This window comes from Miscanthus floridulus, chromosome 11, assembly GCF_019320115.1.
Source record: "Miscanthus floridulus cultivar M001 chromosome 11, ASM1932011v1, whole genome shotgun sequence".
Lineage (NCBI taxonomy): Eukaryota > Viridiplantae > Streptophyta > Magnoliopsida > Poales > Poaceae > Miscanthus > Miscanthus floridulus.
The window spans coordinates 68,590,812-68,597,340 of record NC_089590.1 but is presented as its reverse complement, the minus strand read 5'-3'; the positions used below and the strand labels follow the sequence as shown (position 1 = coordinate 68,597,340).

At 45.9% G+C, this 6,529-nt stretch overlaps 1 pseudogene; it reads right to left on the bottom strand.

Moving 5' to 3' along the window:
• Positions 1-2,500: 2,500 nt before the first annotated feature.
• Positions 2,501-5,153, bottom strand: LOC136492128 (uncharacterized; annotated as a pseudogene).
• Between the last annotated feature and the right edge of the window lie 1,376 nt (positions 5,154-6,529).

Genomic DNA, 6,529 nt, shown 5'->3' with positions numbered 1-6,529 from the left:
AACCGGTTCAGTGACCTCTTCACCTTGGCAAGAAGTCGCTGCTCCCGGTCCCTGATCCTAAGGACTCTGTCCTTGATTAGTACCTCGCTATCATGCTCATCCAGCTGACCAATGCGGATGATGCTAGAATGCAGCTGCGGGATGTAATATACATCCGTTAGCGTGCGGCGCTCCCCGTTCTGTCACCTAAAGATGATGGTGCCATGCCCTTAGATAGCCACCCTTGAGCCGTCACCAAACTTCACCGTATCGGTAACATCGTCGTCGAGCTCGGAGAAGGATGCCTTGGAGCCCGTCATGTGGTTGCTGGCACCAGAGTCCAGATACTACCACTGCTCTTGGTCAGCGCCCACATGTCCGAGTTGGACTTGGGCGCGTTGTTCGTCGAGGTTGACGGTCTTCAGGGCCTTCCCAGGTCCTTCCACCGTCGTCGCCTCTTCTCTCTCCTCGGCCTCGATGTCGTGCAGTGCACAGAATGTCGCCATCAGGATAGTGGCCTCATCCTCATCATCGGCTTGTGCCAGATGAGCCTGAGCCTTCTATCCTGATGGCGACGTTCTGTGCACTGCACGACGTCGAGGCCGAGGAGAGAAAGAGGCAACGACGGTGGAAGGACCTGAAGACCGTCAACCTCGACGAACCACGCGTCCAAGTCCACCTCGGACGTGTGGGCGCCGACCAGGAGCAGTGGTGGTATCTGGACTCTAGTGCCAGCAACCACATGACGGGCTCCAAGGCATCCTTCTTTGAGCTGGACGACGATGTTACAGGTACGGTGAAGTTTGGTGACGGCTCAAGGGTGGCTATCCAAGGGCGCAACACTATCATCTTCTTCATTGTTGGTGCCCTTGTCAATAGCATTCTAGAGCCATTGGGCTCTGAGCTTGACCTTCATGGTCACCGACCACTCTCCATAGTTGGTGCGAGTCAGCGTCGGCCGATTGGTGTCGCTGACCTCCTGCACCGTGCGAACAACGACATCCGGTCGTGGCTGGGCAGCCACAGCAGTGCCACTGCTGTCGCCCACTTCCGAACCATCCGTCATCGCCAGCGGTTAGTCTGGCGATGGCGTCCGGACGCCCATGCCTGCAGACCGTCACTAGCATTGAGAAGAGGGAGAAGGGGCGGCGGATGCCCGGCCGGTGCTGGGAGGAGGAGGAGACACTGAGGCGAGGCAGTGGAAAGCGAGGAGGCAGATGCAACACTCGATCTACTTTTGAAACATTTAGATGCAACACTTGCAACATACGTCTAAAAACAAATGAAACACTTGAAACATGCATATGAAACACTTGCAAAAACACCTGAAAAACACGTAAAACCATTGTAAAGTATATGCAACATCCAGAGAAAAACACTTGCAACATATGTGTGAAACATATGCAACATCGAAATAAACACACTTGCAACATACGTTTGGAATAACAGATGAAACATTGGGAATAGAAGCTTGCAACATACGTGTACAACCATTGCAACATATGCAACATCACGATCTACTTTTGCAACATCCGCATGAAACACTTACAACATACCTCTAGAACATCTGAAACACTTGAAACATATGTTTACAACATGTGTTTTCCACCTTCTTCCGTACGACGCAGCGCAGAGCGGGGGATGGGCAGGCAGAGGGCAGCGCCGTCATGGCCTCTTCTGGAGGCGAGCGGAGGGGGTGGCGGGGACAGGCCGCTGGTGAACTTTGGTTGCGCTGCAAGCTGCCACCGTCGCAGGCGGCGCGGAGGGAGAGGCGGGGACAGGCCAGCAATGGGCACAGGCCACCGGTAGGCTCTGGCTGGGCGAGGGCTAGGGGGAAGGGGCTGGCATAGGCGCAAGCGGCTATTGGCGAGCTCTGGCCGGGCAGGGGCGGGAAGAAGGGGCTGACGGGTAGCTCTAGCCGGGCGGGGGCCGGGAAGAAGGGGCCGGCGGCGGACGCTGGCTGGTGGAGGCGCCGCGGGGGATGGCGTGGTATGGAGGTGCCATGCCGCGGGGGAGCGGGGGATGGCACGGCATGGAGGTGCCGCGGGGAGTGGGACGAGCGGATGGCCACATGTGAGGAGTTTTTTGAGAGCACGTCCAGATGGGCCGGACGCCCGGTGGCCAAGCATTATCTAAATACCTACATCTCCTTAAACTTTGCTCCATAAAAAGATGGGATTATAAGAGGTGCTACAGAAACTCTAGGTTTTTTTTTTGAGCTGCTCAAGTTTGTGGAGCAATTCCAATAAGACCTTAAGGGACAATCTAATAATTTGATAAGTCAACTTTTCATAAAATATTAAAAATTAAAAAAATTACCCTAATTGGATGATATATAGGGGTCAATTTTTCTTAATATAAGATCACTAAGGCATTCATTTTGAATGGATCGCTCTGACCAAGTCCTACTCCGACAAGAACTCTTCATTTGTCAGTTCAGGTGTTGCACCGGGAAAGTGCAATGCAGCCAAGACAAGCCTCATGGTCATTACTTGGTCTGGAGATTGTAGCTGAAATTGTGTCGAATTGATTGGACATAATAAATCCGTGATAATAGAATTACATTTCACAGAAAATGTCACTCAACACTATGTGACACTCATCAGTGACAAAACGGGAGCAAGAGGAACACATCGACAGCACGCTATTTTTCAAATAAATTGAACTAAAGAGGGTTAGTTGATGGAGACCTTAAGGGAACCAATCCACAGCCCTAATTCTATTGGATATATTTCCGAAGGGACTCTTGCACTATATTATGATGAAGAACTGCGGCAGATCCAGCGCTAGAAGTTTCCAAGCCCCACACACTCTGACGACCGATAGTGCCCTGACTTCATGTATTTGTCCTCAACCCTCATCCTGCACAATGAGCAGTAGTGGATCCGGCACGCCCAGCAGAAAATGTATTCCTCGTTGTCCTGAATGCACATGGTCATTGGTCAGATTATGCATATACACACTGACAAATCAATGCTCGTAACATTGGTGATCAACAATCACCACTCTCGTGCAATAAGCCGAATGCTGCTTTACCTTGAAATTTCTCTGGCGACATTTAGGGCATCTGATAGTACTACCGATTGGGCTCAGTTGAATTTTAACCCGGCGGTCAATTTGAACTTCTTCCATATGCCTCTCGAATGGCGTTACATCGCTATACTGACGTAGCTCAAAGAGCACACAGCTGCCGTTCCTACAATGGGCCGATTTTGTTATACTTTGTCAAACCAACCGTGCATAAAAGGTATGCCAGGGAAGCATCATTGATGCCTTGGAATCACCTACCAGAAATGGTCATAGCCATAGATCGCCCTGCCGCAGCGGAAGCAGAGCAACTGACCACAGTTGCCACACGACATCTTGTTGCACCCTTCTGTTTTGACGATAGGCATTCGGCATTTTGGACATAGTTGAATATCATTGAACATTTTTCTGATGGTGAGCAGTTCCCGCGTCATATCCTTCTCTGACATCCTGCCTGATGCCTGCAAAGTGCAAACAAAGAAATTGTAGGCAGCAAGTGTTGGATATTCAGCTAAATGCATAAACTAGTAGCGAGTCCGTAGCAAAAGCTTCTCAGACCCTCAGATCTTTATTAGAGTGCATGTCAAATGCACATTGTATCATTGAATTACATAGTAAGGAGACTCCAGATGTTTAATACACTGGTTACTATGCAAAGATGAGAATCAACTGCAAAACATAAAAATGAAAGTGATCTTAGTGCATATCTTGAATTTTACCTGCTGTCTTTTGATCATGTCTTCTGGAGTTGTGCACTGCTTCCCAGGATGGCATGGTTCCTTACATAACGAGCAAAAGATAAAGGAACATTTTGGGCATTGTGAATTGTTACTCTCATCTTCCAAGCAACCAATCCCACATCTTGGACAGTAAACCGCATCTGACATCGAGTCCAATGCTTTCTTAAGAACAAGCCTATCCCAACGTTCAAATTCTTCTCCCGTAAGAAGCCTCTTCAACACATATGGTGGAATTGAAGCATTGCACTTGGTATCAGGGCATACCAACTGAAACACAGTACCTTCCTGGACGTGCATTCTGCATAAGGTCTCCATGCACTTCACACAAAATAGGTGTTGGCATGAAAGCTTGATGAAGTTTGAGCCTAGTTGTTTCAGAATTCAAGTTAGTTACAGGAGAATAAACCTATGCGAGTGCAAGTCAGTTTCACAAGGTAATGCTAGGAATTTACAGGTTCAAAGGGTTCTGGCCTTCTGGGATTCAAATGGTGAAAAATTTCAGACCCCGCCAAAATGGGTGAATATCAAAAATTTTGGACCGGGATTCAACAGTATGGACCAGTCAAAATGTTCATGTTTAGCTAATATTTGGTAAAAATTTGACCGAGAGGCACAAGGAGAAAACAAATTGATTATAGTTTGACCGGTTTGCACTTTTATATTGAAGCAAGCACTTGTGGGCTTGTTAAACTCTAGACTAGACTAAAAATTCAATTTGGACCGAAATTTTTGACTGGTGCGATATTGTTTCAGGCCCCACTGAGACGGGAGATTTCGCTGAAATTCTGTCAGTTCGGACTGAAGACCAGAACCCTATTAGCTCCCAAGAGGTACTATGTGAATTGTGAAACAATAAAACTTCACCCAGGTGGTATTGATTACAAGGCACATTTCAACAAAGGAAATGATTCAAGGAGTAACAGGGACATTAAAGGATGAATGAGAATGCTATAACTGCCAGGGTTGGTTGGAAATACATACCTTTGCTCTTGTTAAGACATATCATGCACATATGGAGATCCTCAAGAAAAGCTTGATAGCGCTTCTTACTGCTGTAAGTCATCATCAAAGGGATTACAGACTCCAATGAATTTGTTCTTGAGACTGCACAGTTATCTCGGTTGTGGATTACAATATCTGAGCCTAGTCTCATTTTATCATCAAACCAGAGATGTGACCTTGAAGAATCCCGTAACCCACTGATACACAACCTCCTGCCCCTGCAGCTCTGCCGATATGTTGTCAAGCATCTCACAGAGCTGAGAAACTTGAGGCACATCTCACAGGGCGGGATCCAAACTTTGCAAGTTTATTTCCCCAAAACTAAAAACCTGCAAATCCGGACAGTCCAAATTCACTGTGACGTTCCTAAGAAGATTAACTGCATTGCAAGTTGCAACCATGCATCGCAGTTCGCAGCACAAATCAAGATCATAAGCCGTGCAAATTCCCCAATTGAAAACAGTAGATCACTGTACTAGACCTCGTCCTCCTGCCGCTGGCTCGATCCGTTTCCCGTGCGGGTTTGGAGGGCAGTGCGTCCGCTCGCGATCGCGGGGAGGGAGGGAGAGAGACGCGCGGAGCCCGACTCTGTCGCTCTTATATCGGGGCCTTTTTAGTTCCCCTCTCTAAATATTGAACGCTGGACACATGCACAGTTGGTGACTAATTTACGAGATGAATTTTTAAGTCTAATTAGTTCATGATTTAACAACGCGGTGCTACAGTAACACATGTGCTAACGACGGATTAATTAGGCTTAATAAATTCATCTCCCAGTGCTACAGTACAGACATGTGCTGATGCCGGATTAATTAGGCTTAATAAATTCATCTCGCGGATTGCTGACGAATTGTGTAATTTATTTTTTATTAGTATTCGAACACCTCATGTGATACTCCGATATAACACCCGATATGACACCCAAAATTTTATACTCTGGAATTAAACAAGCCTCAGATGGGCTATAAATAACTGCGAATACGGCCCATCAGGTTGAACCATGCGTTACCGTAGATGACAAGGCTAGAAAAGAGACTAAGGCCCAGTTTATTTGGGCGTCTATTGGCATCTGCACGGCTTTTTAAATAAAATCAAAATAAAGAACACGTTTTATAAGCAAGTTTCAAAAGCTACCGGTAAATGCTCAAATAAAAAGGTGATAAATAAAACTTAAACCAAAAACAAAGATAGTAAAAATAGAAATACAAAATATGTTAATATTGACCGAAACAAAAAATAATAATTAAGTAATTAATTTCAGCATCACGTACTTCTCTGCCACAAATTATGCCACAAATTATGATGTCCCCTTTCATGGTTGAGGCAGTATGGTACTAAACTTACATTTGTACTCCCTCCACCCATAAAAGAATGCAACTATGGAATTTATCCAAATCCAATTAACTTAACTTTGATCAAGTTATAGTAAATAGTATGCAGATTTACGTCTTCAACTTGATTTACTATGAAAATATATCGAACTAATTTTATGTTACTTATTTTGTATAATGTTTTTTTAGTATTTTTTATATAACTCATGTCAGACTTTAAATCGTTTGACTTCTCGAAAAGAAAGAATTGCATTCTCTCGTGGACGGAGGGAGTATAACGGTGCATGGGTCACACAAATCTTGCATACGGCTTCTTTGGTCTTTGCTAAGGCGTGGCCCATGGCCACAATAGGATTCCATGTGGTAGCGAGGGTTTGTTTGTTTCAGTTTCTTTTGTGGCTTCTGTCGGTCAGAAGCTAGAAGCTGAAACAAAAGAATCTAGGACCTAGC